Consider the following 16,501-nt stretch of genomic DNA (forward strand, 5'->3'; position numbering starts at 1 on the left):
AAGGAGAAAGCTCAACAAAAATTTATAGCAGACTCGGATTTAGCAAAGACTATCCATGTAGTAGACAAGAATCCATATAATAATTAACGGAATTGACCGTTTAGGAGCTCTTTCCTTAATTATTCCTGAACACAAAGAAATACAGGAAAATCTAGAGAGTAGATTCAAACCCTTGGAGCACAACCAGCAGAGAGACATTTATGAAAGATTTTAAAGAATATGCTAAGAGGCAAAACAATTTCCACATGCATAACAAATACAAATCCAAAACCCTTTCTTTCCCTACATGCATGCAGCTATATCAATATATCATAGCAATGCAAATCATGTAGCTATATAACATTGACAGCATAACGAATCTTGTAACTATACAATCATACGAAGGCGAAGAATTCATAATAAAGTTAGATAATAACATAACCAGAGCTCTGAGGAGTGGATTGAAGATTAAGAGAAAACGTAAATGTGGTACACACAAAATATTAGCAGTATCATAGAGCTAGACCTGTAAGCAAATGCCATCATTCATCAAGACCTGCTAGTTTAAACCATTTTAACTCTGTTGTAGATTGCTTACCTAGAATCTCATGAAAACACGTAGTACAAACACAATATTGTTCCATGGAAATCAAAACTGAGCATGCAATTACACAGTATAAACCATAGGAATTTTATAACTCAAGGAACCCTAAAAGGGTTAGAATATTAAAGTATAAAGAGGAGCCACAATGCATGACAGAAATGGCATGCATTTAAAAACTTAACATATACTCAGGTCTGAAGGACCTTAATAGAAAGTTGGAGAATAAATATACGAAAATGTGCTTAGCTAATAAATAAAACTGTGGTAAGCCACAAGGGATTCAACCCAGGGTTTATATCCAGAACAGTCCTCTTTTTAAATAAATGTAATACACAACGTAATAGAAAATTAAAGAGCAAGCCCGAGGGCATGTCAAATTTAACAATGCGCCAGGATAACTGGGTTACAGCTTTGAGGAATAACTCCGATAACAAGGTTTCACAAACCCTAAAAAGAGCAAAGTAACCTTGACTGGCGTATAGAACTTTCCATAAATTTGATATAGTAAATGAAATAGGAGTCATAAAGACTTTGGCCGGAGGGCCATTTTAAAATAAAATGGAAGAACCCTTTCCTTTCAACAACAAAATGAGCAATCTGTCAATGGATCTAGAGAATTGACAACCATTAGGAGAAGTATTTCCAGGAAACTTACCCATTAGCCAACGCAGAAGAGGTAGAACCTGGGATAACCTAGGGAGCATTGTCCAGAACCCTCGGGTGATTGCTGGAGACCAGCATCATGACCCTCAACCATTAGAAAAAAGACAAGCAAGAGAACTATCAGAGATTTGGACAAAAAAACTAAAGAAAACCTAAATGGAGGAAAAGAAATCGATGAGCTTAAAAATTGCATAATTATACACTTACCAGAAGATGAATGCTGTAACAACCGGGTCAAATACCGTCCAGAGCTCGGCGGCGTCCATGGACCATCTAAATTCATTCGGCAAGAAGGAGTTCTGGACGGTTCGACGCTAAGGAGGAAAGACAGAGCTGAAGCAAGTCTTGTGCAAATTGTTTGGGAAACTCCACGCTACCAGATAAACATGGGTGGAGCACATCGAACCAGCACAGCCCTCGGATGGTCATCCATACATTCACACCGTAGATGAGGGGAGAAGTCTGAGGGGCACGAAGTTAGAGTGTACTTTGACCATACCCATCACGTGATAGAGCCGGTGGTCATTGAATTCCAAAGCCAGATGTTAAGAGTAGACAGTGCCAGCATTAAAGCCGTCATCAAATAAACTATCCACCGGAAAGATTTTCCGACAATGCAAAACAATACCCTTTGATAATTCCAGAATGGCATTTGTGGTATTAAGAAATTTAGTAAGGTTAACATGTAATATTTAATAAGCACGTATAAGGTTGAATAGGGATTGATTATATGTAAAAAAAAAAATATTTGGTATGTTTATTTCATGTAGGTGGGTACATTACATAACTATTACAGAAAAATATTTTGTTCGGTGGAGGAATCTCAAAGCCTCTTACTCTGGCGAACACGGAGCCACCTTCAAAATCAAATAAAAATTACAAATAGGCTGGTTGGATATATAAAGTACAAGCATGGGGAGTCGGTGAGTTTTACAAGCATTGGGAGTCGGTGAAAAACCCATGTAACGTATATCGATAATAGACATTAGTATTTTGAACAAACGAGAGTTCGAGCAGTTTCCTATACTGAATTAGGATTACTAGTATCATTAGTACATTGTAAATATGTAAACCTCATGTGCTGAACAATTATGGAATCAGAAATAATTTTAGAAGTAACCAATTGATGAAACAGGTGAAAGAGGTCACTGAGATTAAATTTAACAAGGTGGAAAGAGGTTATTGATGAATTAAATTTAAAAAATATAATATGTAGCTTTCTTGTTGAGTACTTGTTTCATGCATAAAGTAATTGATAGCTTAAATTATTTTATCTAAAATAAAAATTCTTACAAGTTATTAATTATTACTTATCTCATGCATAAATAATTGATAGCATAAAAATTCCAGTCATACTCATGAATAAAGATATTAACATTCTTTAATTATTAAATCTTGTGATTTGCAATGTTCCATTTTGTAAGCAACATTATAATAGTTTAGATCTTCTTCAAATTTTGAATTTAATTTTCTACTTCAGAATATTAAAACAAATAGAATCGTTAAAAATTTTAAGTAGGGAGATTTTTATAGCTGAATTCACAAAGTTAAGATTTTGGAAGTGTTTAGTTAAAACAATGAAATTTCGATTTTACTTTAAAATCATCCATAACAAAAACTTCCACAATAAATGACATCAACTGACTTTTGTTTGTTGTCTATATTCTTAAATAACTAATACATCTACAAATGCTTATAAGTCTTTACCTTGCATTATTCAACAACTTGATATTTTAAAGCCTTATATGACTCTTACACAAGATGCCCATAAAAAAAAATAGAATTGTTAAAATTCTTAAGTAGGGAGATTTTTATAGTTGAATTCACAAAGTTAAGATTTAAGTGTTTAGTTAAAACATTTAAATTTCGATTTTACATTAAAATCATTCATAACAAAAACTTCCACAATAATTGACATCAATTGACTTTTGTTTGTTGTCTATATTCTTAAATAACTAATACATCTACAAATGCTTATAAGTCTTTACCGTGCATTATTCAACAACTTGATATTTTATGGCCTTATATGACTCTTACACAAGTTTCCCATAAAATCAAGATAGCTATTAAAGGTAGTAAAAATGTTTGACAGGAAAACATTATATAATATTAAAGGAACACATGATTATTTATTAAAAGACATGTTGACTTAGGGGCATGTCAAAAAGCTATATATATATATATATATATATATATATATATATATATATATATATATATTTGCCAAAGCAAGAGTGGGACCTTCTATTTCATTAATCAGTAAATAAAATACATAAGATACACCACTCCTCAGTAAGATATAGACCAAGGAGAAAAATCAACATTAACTACCAACGGGCCCGAGGCATATGCCTCAAATCCTTCACCCAAACCTTAGAACGTACAAAAGAAATCCAAAATATAGTTGGACCCGAAGCGAACAAATGTGCCATTCCAAAATATTTCGTGTCTGCAAACTCACAACCCTTATGTCTTTGAAACTTGGGAAAAAAAGGCGCATCCCTCCAAGAACAATTGCTTCCCGCCTTGAGTACTAAACCCTGACATCTCCCGCCAGTTTCTTGACCAATATCTTTGATCTTGACCGTCAAACCATCTTGCCTGCTCCTACGACTGTGGACAATTTTATTGTGCTTAGACTCCCGACATTTACCCCTATGGACCCACCAACTTGCTCGATCCATACTAACCGTAGATCCTCCTCGCAAGATCCAACGGTTGATGGTCATATCGCACCAATCAACATCGTCGAACAATAGCATGCGATCAGGGTGGTATTTCATTCGACCCAACTGCCACGTGGGGCTCATAGAATGGAATCGCTCCCAAAATGGAAAAACCGCTTCCCGCTTGCAAGGCTTGTGATCACCCAAAAACTTCCCTGGCCGTGGTATTGCGATCAAAGACGAAAAACCTAGGTTTTCGGGGATGCCGAGATTTCCCGGATTCTATTCTCTCACCATATCTTCTCTACCTGTACCATTATGAGAAGAAATGTCCACCATCCTGCCTGAGACCCAAAAAATTAAAACTCCCAGGCTACCACCACTATTAGCCTTTTTGAGAGTATTTCCCCGGGCTGCAGAGGCCCGCTGGTGCACGTCACCCACTGAATACTTGAATGTGAACCCTCCATTGATCATAATGCTTTTGAGTCATCTGTACTTCCCTCCATGGCCCTGTTCCGAAACACCATCCTGTCTTCCTCAGCATGGTCATGGAACCTCGCCTTTAGTCTATTCTGAGGTAGCTCTTGACATTTCATTGCAACCCTATCTTCTGTGCAGTTCACTCCTTGATTGGCCAGAAGATTCGCCAATTTATTGTCCGTTCTTCGCACATGTTTAAAATTGACTGTTCAGAGGCACAAAAGGTGACTATGGATCTGTTGAAAGACCTAGGTCAGCCTCCAGTTTCTTGAGGCTTTTTTCGGCTCCATACCCCAGCTGATTCTCTTGACTGAGTTAATGATTAACTCAGAATCTACTTCAACAATCACATTGTGTAGATTATCCTGAATCAGGAATTCTAAACATTGCTCCATAGCCATAACTTCCATCATATTGTCGGTGGCTCTCCCTAAGTGTCCATAGAAGATGAATATAATATTTTCTCTTTCATCTCTTAAAACCCCACCATGACCCGCAGTACCTGGGTTTCCATTTCATGCACCATCAATATTGAATTTCAAAAAACCCTTGGGGGGGGGTGCCAAAAATCAAGCTCAAAGTCCCGAATGAGAATCTTCCTATCCAGGCCCTGAGGAATGAGTCCCTGCAACCCAAGCTGACAAAGAATTCAAAATTCTAGTACCGAAGGTGGATTCTTAGGGAGATTTCAGACAATGGTACCCACCGTCTCCTTAAGCTATTTTAAGATCTGTTCCAAAAGGTAAATGGAATGTTTTTTAACATTCTTGAAGATTCTGTTGTCCCTTTCTTTCTAGATATTCCAAATAATGAAGCTTGAAATTAGAGCCCAAGCTGAGCCAAGAACTTCATTATTCAAAAATTTTCTTCTCCAATTGTTTAGGGTGTTGATGATACTCCCTTTTTCCCTATCTGACTGTTGGAAAATGGTGGCAAAAGAATCCCACAACCTGGAGGTAAAGGTGCAATTGTTGAGAACGTGCTCCATTTTTTCCTCTTGAGCTTCATAGAGTTGGCATTTGGAAGGCCCTAGAACACCCCTCTTCCAAATGTTATCCCAAGTCAAAATCTTCCTATGCTAGACCAACCACATGAAGAGTTTAATTTTCATCCAACCTTGATTCCTCCATAGTCTTTGCCAAGCTCTATCCAGAGCTTGGGAGTCCAAACCAAGGAGAATGAATTTTGCTTCCTTAAGTTTGAAGGTACCCTCATTGTTGTTGCCCCATCTCAGCTGGTCATTCCCTTCTGACACTAAAATTTTAGTTCGATCTAACTCTTGCATTAGCATTTTAGCTTCAGATTTTAAGGGGTTGTCGTCCCTGAAATCAAAGTTCCTCCATGTTCTCCATTTTCCTATACTGTTGGTTTGATCCAAAAAATCCTTTACTTTGGATAGTCCTTTAGTATCTTCCTCTGCCTTGAGGTCGTTCAATTCCTCTTTTTATAGAATAGGCTCTTGTTGCCATCTGTTCTCCCAGAATAGAGCTAACTCTCCCTCTCTAATTTCCCAGAAGCTGTTATCTTGGACTAGGTCTCTGTTTTCCCAGGCCTTGTTCCATATGTGTGATCCCTTAATATTTCCATCCATCCGTATATGGTCATTACTTTACCATGAGCTGGCATATTTTTCTTTCCAAATTATAGCCCACTGAGCCTTTGGTTCTTTTACCCAGTGCCACCATAATTTAGCCCCTAAAGCCTTGATTAGAATGTCAGGATCAGCCAAACCAAGACCCCCATGGTTTTTAGGTTTGCAGATTTTTTCCCAGGCTACCAAAGCCCATTTCTTCCTTTCTTCCCCCTTGCCCTAGAGAAAGTCTCTCTGTGTGGTTTTGAATAGATGCAAGACTCCTTTAGGAGTAGGGAGAGCAGATAGCATGAAAACTGGGATTGATTGAAGAACAGCCTTAGTGAGCACCAACCTACTAGCCAAGTTTAAGGACCTCATAGTCCATTTCCTGATTTTATCTTGCAATTTATCAATCACCAGCTCCCATATGCTCTTGTGTAATGGCTTAGCAGTTAGAGGAACCCCCAAATATATTGAGGGGAGAGATTCCCTTTGAAAGCCCAGAATTTTAGCAATGTTCTTCTGAATAGAAATATTAGTATTGAAGAAAAAATCTTAGATTTGGAGAGATTAACTTGCATACCTGATGCCCTGGAAAAGTAGTTTAGGATTTGTTTATATGCAAGAGATTCTTTGACTGTGGGGATTCCCTGCAACATGGTATCATCAACAAACTATTGATGAGTCCATGCTTGTCCCCTATCAGAAAGTTGGAGACCTTTGATCTTACCAACTTCTTTTGCATGCTTGATAGACCGACCCAGTCCCTCCATCGTGAGGATGAAGAGAAAGGGAGAGTGTGGGCCCCCCTGTCTAAGGCCTATAGAAGGAATAAAAGTCTCAGAAGGAGAGCCATTGACCAGAATTGAGAAGCTGGAGGAAGTAACCAAGGCCAAGATCCATCTCACCCAGTTGTGATCAAACCCAAAAGCAATAAGAATTTTCCTGATATAAGTCCAATTCAATTTATCATAGGCCTTAGCTATGTCCAATTGCATGATCATACCAGCCTTTCTGTTGCTAGTCAGAGAGTGTACCACCTCATGTGCTTGAATGATATTATTGAGAATTTGCCTTCCTTCCACATACCCAGATTATTCCACAGAAACAAGGGTAGGAAGGAGAGGTTTAAGTCTATTGGCCACCACTTTTGATATTATCTTGTAAACCACATTGCATAAAGCTATCGGTCTAAACCTGTCAGGAGTTTGGGCTACCTCCTATTTAGGGATCAGGGCGATGAAGGAGGTGTTCAGTGCTTTCAAAATAGTTCTATTCATCTGAGAATCTTCTACTACATTCAGAATATCCTGTTTTACAATATTCCAGCAAGCCTTAAAGAAATCTACATTGAAACCATCCGGGCCAAGCGATTTACCGTTTTGCATTTCTTTGAGCACTTCACTAACCTCCTCTTCGGTCATTGGCTTGTTTAGGTTGAAATTGTCCTCTCTGGACACCAGCCTAGGTATATGTCTAGTGAAGTCCTTGATGGAGTTTTCTCTATCATAACAAGTTTCCTTAGTTATGCCTCGAAAGTGTTGAACAAGAATAGCTTCTATCTTTTCATGAGAGTTGTGAAGATTACCTCCCTCATCCTTGATCAATGAAATTCTGTTGTGAGCTCTGTTCACCATAGTGGATCTGTGGAAAAATCTAGTATTGCATTCTCCTTCTTTAAGCCATTGAACCCTAGATTTTTGTCTCCAAAATATTTCCTCTTGTTTACATAAGTTCTCCCATTCTTGATTATATTTGGTGGATTGATCACTTCTAACCTCATCGAAGCCGTCCGTGATAAGGGCTTGGTTTAGTTCCTGAATTTTACCTTCCATAGATTTTTTTGCCTCAAAAATATTGCCATATTCGTTCTTATTCCATAATTTGAGCCGGAGCTTGATGTGTTTTAGTATTTTTTGAAGAAGGAACATTTTTGTGCCCTGAATGTTCAAATCTTCTTACCACCATTTGGCGATGTTGTTGATGAAATCTAGGTGGGAAAGCGAGATATTTTCAAATCAAAAAGGTCTGTTTTGGGGGGTACCAATACCCTGCACCTCCAGATCAACTGGCTAGTGATATGAGCCTCCAAAGGGGAGAATTCTTGCTGATATTTCCTTGTCATTAAGCATAAGGTCCTCTGAGATCATGAATTTGTCTAATTTTGAGGTCACTTGAGACTCTCCTCCTCTTTTATTATTCCAAGTAAAGATGCAATTACTCGTTACAATTTCCACTAACTTCATATTATCTATAAAAGTTTGAAGTTTCAGAGAGTCTTTACTTAGAACTTTGGTTCCCCTTTTTTCTCCGAAAGTGATTTGATCATGTTGAAATCACCTCCCAAGATCCATCGAATGCCTAAATGTCTGTCTCTGAGATCCTCCAGAGAATCTAGAAACTTGAGTTTACCCTCCAATCTTTGGGGGCCATAAACATTTGTGACTGGGTAGGTTTCCCTATCTCCCACACACTGCATGACCACTGATAAATATTCCCTAGATGCCTTAGCATGGAAAATTTTAGGGGCTAATGTTCGCCCAGTGGGCTAATTTTCCATGATTTTTCCCCAAAAAATATTCGCCAATTTCCAATTTTATAAAAGATGATTCGCCCAGATTTTAGAATATAAAATTATTTTACCTTAAAAATAGCCAACATTATATAGAGACTATATATAAAATCATTATAAATTTGAATAATTTTACAAATATATCAATAAACATTTTATAGTTTGCATATTAGGGACTAGTGAGATTCGCCAATGTTTTTAAACTTCAAGAAAATTTTCCATCCTTAAAATTTTCCTTGTGCCTTAGCATCTAAAATGTCTATTTTTTTTGGATTCCAAAGAGTGAGTATACCTCCTGCTGTATTCTCTGCTTTGACTTCCAGAAACTCATATTGATTGAGCCATTTGCTATGAATCTCTTTTATTTTTTGAATGGAACATTTAGTTTCCTGGATGAAGATAACATCCAGTGCTATTTGTTTCATTCTATTACTAATTAGTCTCTGTTTTCTTTTATTACTTAGACCTCTAATATTCTAAGAAGTGAACATCATTATTAAATATTTGTAAAGGAGTAGCTAGTTAGGTCTTTCATCTTACCTGAGTCTATCATTATCTTTCCACATTCCATCAATAGTTCGTTCTTCTTTTTCCTACCTCTTTTCTTTCCTGGGTTTCTAGGTGCTAATCCTGGTGTGGATTTCACCGTTTTCACCCCTTCATTACCCTGCCTTTCCTTGTTTCTTTGCCTCTCTGGCCCTTTGTTTTGGGTTTTCCATATAAATAGTTGTTGGACTCTGTTGAACTCATCTGGAGGTAACGAGTCTATCCCTTCCTTGGTTCCTTGATTCAAGAAATCTTCCAAATCTAGGTTCTCTTTCTCAAGAATCTCTTGAAGTTCTTGGTCCTCCATTTCCATCTCACTTTGGGTCATCTCATGATCCATATTTGTTTCTACATCACTCAACATAGTTTCATTTTTCTTATTTTTATCTGGTGTTTCTTCCCTGTCCTCTTCTTTCCCCTCTTCCATTAAACCTTTTCCCTTCATATGGTCTGCACTTGTTATCCCTTCTTCCTCTTCAAGAACTTGGAACCTGTTTTGACTGGCTTGTTGCCCTTTTGATATTTGTATCTTTGGCCCCCTCTTGCTTCCTTTTCCTTTGTTTGCCACTTTGTGAAAGCTTTCAAAATCTTTCATTGTGTTAGCTTTACTCTTATTCTCTATTTTAGTGAGAGGGCAGTCTCTGAATAGGTGCCCGTTCTCATGGAATTTGCGACATCTGAAAGGAATATATTCGTAATCCACAGTTTGCACCCATTCTTCATCATATACTTCCAGGATTACCTCATCTGTAGAGCTCCAGAGAGATCCATCTCCACACATATTCTAGCAAAGGAAGTATACTTTCCCCTTCTAGTGGCTTCAGAAGCTCTGACAAAACATCCTAACTTATTTCCTATGGAAAATAAGGACTCTATTTGCTAGTAATCAAGAGGAAGAGAATAAAGTCTTACCCAAACTAGGACCAAAGTAAAGGTCTCACGTCCCAGAACAAAATTCATGATCCATGGTCTCATATAGAGACCAGCTGCAGCATAAAACTAGGGCCCTCCTTCAAAAACTCTGTCCTTATCTTCGATGTTTTCAAATACCACAGTGAAGAAAACATTTGACCCAAGGTGTAGGTCAATGCTTCCTTTTGGTTTCCAGTGGTATTTTATCCACATTTGTAAAGCTTTCTCAGTGGGCCATAAACCCATGAATTTACAAATGATAGCATATGTCTGCATGTGGTCCCTGTACGCCTGCAGAGCCAGCTTTGGGTTTACATGGACCCATGTGTGCTTTGTCTTTTGTTCCCTGTTCCCTGTCTTCTTCCTCATTTGCCTTAGTGATGTTATTCCCCTTTGACTTCTGTCCATCGTGTTCCCCTTCACTATTCCTATTCCTTCCCATTGAAGGGCCTCTACCATATTCCATTGGTTTTTTACCCTTGTTGGTCACAGCCTGTTTGTAGGAGGGAGTGGAGCTCCCTCCTTTGCGCCCTTCCATGGAGAATCTCCTCTACAACAGACCTGAAACCCTAGCTATTCGCCCTGCGCCGATCTTTGTTCATAAGGCATTCTCCCGAACCCTTAAAAAGAAAAGGCTATAAAATTTTATAATGGGGGGACATTGTTTTTTTTCTTATCAATACATTACATTATTTTGAAATATATTGTTAGTAGAGAAATGAGTAATTAAGTTAAGTTTTAGGTATTTTATATTTTTACTGAAAAACAATAGTAAAATATTTATAAGTATTGGGATACGTTAAGTTATTAATAAATTAGACAGACAATAAATGTAAAATTGATACTATAATATCGTTGCAATTTCTATGATTTTTTTCACATATATATAATCCAACTCAAATGTTGATCATTTATCTAATGAAGTTGTATTAATGTAGGAAAGGACTCAAATGCAGCAAAATTTTAGAGAAAAAACTTAGATTGCAATTAAAAAAAAAACTCTATATTGACATAGGAAGTGATAAAATATCACAAATGTACTTTTTTTTGTAGTTGTTGTACTGTTGAAATAGTATTAGAGTCTTAGTAGTAAAGCTTAAAAATATATTTTTATTAAAAATTTCCGATTATAAGAATATTTTATTTAAGTAATAACATAATAATTTTAAATTCTTCTCTTTTATATATATAACCACTAAAAACAATATCATAAAATAAAAAACTGATTATTTTTTATTAATAATGTTTAATTTTAACTATTGAAATAAAAAATATTTTTTCCCTTATTCAAATTCAATTCTTACACAATATTATTAATTTTTTAATCCTTACACACATTATTAATTTTTTAATCCATATATTGTGATGACCCCGGGAAAATGTAATTATTTAAGTTTACTACGGTAAAAACTGAATTAGAATGACATTGAAAGACTTATTTTTCTTTTAAGAGTATTCTGTTAATTTTACATGTGCACTAAAATGTTTTAAAAGAAATACTCATAAAAGTATTGGAGCTCCCAAAAGGGAACTGGAAAAAGAAAGTTAGTTAGCAAAACTGGAAATAACCACCTTCCCTAACTGGAAGGGTCTCCAGGGAAAAGGGGAGGTTGGTTGACAGAACTCTGGGCTGTAGAGACAGGCAGAGAGAGAAAAAGGGAAGAAAAACCCTGAATGGACTAAGTCTGGTAAGGACCAGATAGTCGAGCACAAAGTGCTGTCTTGCTGAGGATAGTGATCCGGTAAGAAGAAGCTTGGGGGGAGACTCTGGTCCCGGAGGACAAGTCTCACGGATGGGTGGATAACAAGCTTTACACAGAGATCTGCAGGAGACTTACTAAGGAGTTACGGTACCGGCAGTGACCAGGTAAGTAACTGAACCCTAATGCATCTGTAGTTATCTGTGTAACATTTATAAAACAGAGCATTTGTAGTTATCTGTGTAACAATTATAAAACAGTGCATCTGTAGTTATCTGTGTAATATTTAAAAAGTAGTGCATCTGTAGTTATCGGTGTAATATGTATTAAGCAGAGATTCTGGGAATTAGAAAACATTAATACTGCTGCATAAATAGGCTTGCAGCGACTATGACTCAGAACCAATGAACTGGGTATCGTATGAATGGAACAGAAACCCGACAGTAGGGATAATACCTTAACTCATAAAGCATACAGAAAATAGGAAAACATGGTTAAACCCCGACTGAGAACCAGAGGGTGGAAGACCATGCCTTGTGGGTAGTTGTCTTAAGATATAGGGGTTGTCCTTACCCAGAGAAGTTAACAACATTAGAATAGTGGAGAGGAATGATGATAAAAACCCTTATCACGTTCCTCATAAACCTCAAATGGAACCTGCCCAGGTATTGCATAGAATGTAGAATTTAAAAGAAGACAAGAAGAAGATTAGTGAACACATAACCCTCGAACCGGGTTGAATCTGCGGTAGGTGTGGGTTCTGGAGATTACTTCGTGCCAGGCGATAGCCTGAACCTCGGTTCGCATTTTTGGAAAACAAACAAAACTCATGAAAAAGAATCAAAGCTTACGAGTTATCTTTAGATAAATAATTAAGAAAACTGAACAGTCAAGGACCGGTACCCAGGGGATGGACTTCTGTAACAACAACAATTTGATAAACAAAAGAACCCTCTTTTAAAGAAAAAGTGAGACATGCAGCAAGCGCCGTAATGGGCATTTAAATAATGAACAGTGAAACATATATAATTATCAAACGATTTAGAGAATATATATATATATATATATATATATATATATATATATATATATATAGTAAGCCACAGAGCATTGTCCAAACATTGTCAAATTAAGGACAAATAATAGTTCGAATTCGTGGCTTAACATTCAGAACCAAATGGTTTCTTATATACAGAGAACCCAAAATCGAATCGACCATACATCTATAGTAATAAGATGCAGGCACGATATTCCAGGGTACCTTATAAAGACCTGCTAGAAAATGAATTCAAATATAAACAAACCCTTACCTAACGTCGTAAACAATAAGCACATTTTCAGAACGAGAACTACAAAATCTGGGTAGTGCTCGAACTTCATTATTCATGGAAAAACTTTGATAAAAATGCATGCTTGTAATTGACAGTAGAATATGAACAAGGGTTTGTATTAATTAAACGGCCGCAAGTCTATGTTGGTCCAGACCAATACCAAATGGGCCGGATTCCCAACAAATGTCTTTAGAAAAGTCATGAATACAGTTCAATCAAAACAAAATAATACATAGTTGCTTCAATAAACCACAGGTGGAACTATAGCCTCATAAACTAGAGGCTTCCAACCCAAAACCGCTGGAAGCGAAGGGGTTAACCCAGTACTCATAAAACAGATCCAAGACGTATGGGACCGGAGCATATTAAACCGTTCGTCGCCATCTGCGTCCAACCGTGAAAGAGTAAGGTTGGGGGTTTCATTTAGGCGCAGAGGGTAACCCTCAGGCGACGAATGGTGGGACAGAAGAGCTTCAAACATAAATTATTCACATGGAATATATAGAAGAGTCGAAGAGATGCACCTGGGGTAACCTCGGCGAACTAACACCTGGAGGAAGTCCACCCTGTCGTAAAACCCCGGAAGCGGACGTCTGCAACCAGCCATACAATAGAGGAAATCAATAGTTCTGACTTCTTAAAAGATAAACCAATGAAAACAACGTAACGTTAAGCCGACTGTAATACTTACCAAAAGCCAGCTCGAGGATTTATAACTCTGAAGCAGAAGCTCAGCGGTGAGGATGCATGATGACACAGATGGCGGATATGCCTCAGCGCGGAGTTGTGGAGTAGTCTCACCTACTGTGGCGGAATGGAGCTGAGAGCCAAGGAAACGCCGAATAATGCCAGCAAAACCTTGAAGATTCAGGAAGGGCATAAATATATAGCTAATTTCCAGAAGTGGAGACGTGGGGGTATCTCCACCCTCCGATTTTACCCAGAGCCTCCACACCGTTGATTAAGGCGGTAACACCAAAAAACAAAAAGCGGGAAAATTTCCAACCTGGAGCCATGCCCCATCCACGTGAACAGGCTGGCGGAATTTAGTGCCATGGCCAAGTGTCCAACGTAGGTGGCGCCAGCAAGTGAGAGACAGAGCTGCCTCGATACGCTCAAGTCACCGCAACAGAGTTATGCATGGTGTATTATTCATGGGTAGAGGGGCGCCACATAAGGTTAAACGATATAACTTATAAACATGACCAGCACCAAGATAAATTAATCCAAGAGTTATAATGTTAATGAAGTTGTAGCCACCATAAAAAAAAAAAATTTCTATATACTTTAATATGTGGGTGAGGTATGTGACAAATTGGTATCAGAGCCCAGGATGCCCATACTGTGGCCTCTGGGATGTGATTAACGTGTTAAAATTGAGAAGGTCATCATAGTATTGATATTTCTTTCTTTTCTTTGGGTAACAAAATTTTGCCGGAAACTCACAGTGTTAAATGTTTCCTGATTTTAGACTAGACCAGACCAGGCTAGACAAAGGAGAAGAAAGAGAGCATCAAAAGGTACTAAATAGTAACAGTTAGCATGCAGAGAGCTAGCAGCGCACCGCACAGGCCCGCAGCAGATCAGGGGCCTGCAACAAATCCTGGAGACAACCCAGAGTTGTGGGTGCAGCTGGGTGAGGAGACACGTAGCACGAATCTGGCCATATTAGAAACAGTTCAGGAGCTGAAAAATGAAATGGCTCGGTTGCGGGAGGATAATGCACGATTGACGATGGAGCAAGAAAGGATTTTAAAAAGTTTGTCTGACAAACAGAACCCGCCACTAGCCAACCCCAGTGCAGAACAACAGAGAATGACGGAGGAGCAACGTTACCAAGCAGAACCTGAAATTGCAGAAGAAGGAGAGGATCAATCTGATAATGCATCAGAACAGCAGACCTCAAAGCGTCAAAGGGTGGAATTACAGGGAGAATTCCGGAAAATTAAACCCCCACACTACGATGGGGAACAAGAGGAAGCGGCTGAAGCATGGCTAATTAATATGAATAAATATTTCCAGCTATATGAGTATGACCATAACTTGAAGGCACGATTGGCTATTTTTCAGTTGCAGGGGAAAGCAACACTGTGGTGGGAGGAAGTTAAAATCGTTAAAGGGGTAAGCGAACGAACCATAACGTGGGAAAAATTCCAGAAATATTTTAAAGAGAGATACTTGACAGAACGCTTTTATGATGAAAAGGCAAAGGAATTCCACGATCTGCGATTGGGACAGCAGACTATGGATGAGTTTATCAATCGTTTCACATCCTTGCTCCGTTATGTACCCTACCTTAAAGAAGAAAAAGCCAAGGTGCAAAGGTTTGTTAGCAGTTTACCCATGTATATGAGAGAAAGGATTGAATTTGACAATCCTAGAACCATGGATGAAGCTATTCGCAAGGCCAGAATCTGCTATCAGCAGAGCAAACAGAAAGGGGACAGTTCCAACAGAAAATGGAGTGAGAAAAAGAATAGTAAAGTTGCTGGAAACAGTAGAGGAGGCCGGGGCGGTGGAGTTAAAGGAAGCAGTAAAGGGAAGAACAGTAGAGCAGCACCGAGAGGTTCATTCAGACCCAAGACCATCAGTGAAACCAGAATGGGCGAACAATCCGCCAAGTTGGACAGCGAGGGAATAACCAGACCCCCAGTGCAGTGCTGGGGTTGTGGCGGACCGCACTACGTCAAGAACTGTCCGCAACGGAAGGGAACTGATCAGATATCCCAGATTCATGAGGCATCAACCGTTGGCGACGTGGGACGAAGTGTGCCAAGAATTAACGCAGCCTTGGACGATCGCCAGGCAGAATACCAGCCCACCATGGTAGAATTTGAAGGTAAAATTTTAGACTTTTCTATCACTGTTCTAATTGATCCAGGAGCTACTTTAAGTTATATTAGTCCAAAGATAGTTGAACAGTGTAAATTACAACCTGAAAAATTCAGGAACCCTTGGCTGGTACAGCTAGCTACAGGGGCTAAAAGACGAGTAATGGCGAAAATAAAAAACTGCCCTATAATAATAGCAGGACAGCCAGTGGTAGCAGATCTGAACATGCTTCCACTTGGATCCTATGACGTCCTAATCGGGATGGATTGGCTAGAAAAGCATTGGGCTTTAGTGAACTGCAAAACGAAGATCATTCGATACAAGGATGATTCTGGAATGGAACAGGAAATGCAGGGAATTAAACGACCAGTGCAGGTCCGGCCAATCACTGCATCCCAGCTAGCGAAATGCATCCGGAAAAGATGCCAGGTGTATGCCATTCAGGTGGGTTATGCAGAAACCAAGAATAAAACGACCACGCTGGACCACCTTCCGGTAATAAAAGAATTCGCGGATGTCTTTCCGGAGGAAATCCCTGGATTACCTCCAAAAAGGGATATTGACTTCACCATTGAGTTAATACCAGGAGCTGCCCCAGTTTCGCGGACACCTTATAGAATGAGTGTACCTGAGTTGAAAA

This window comes from Pinus tabuliformis, chromosome 2_2 (assembly GCF_031772625.1).
Source record: "Pinus tabuliformis cultivar Carrire ecotype Pingquan chromosome 2_2, CPIR1, whole genome shotgun sequence".
NCBI lineage: Eukaryota > Viridiplantae > Streptophyta > Pinopsida > Pinales > Pinaceae > Pinus > Pinus tabuliformis.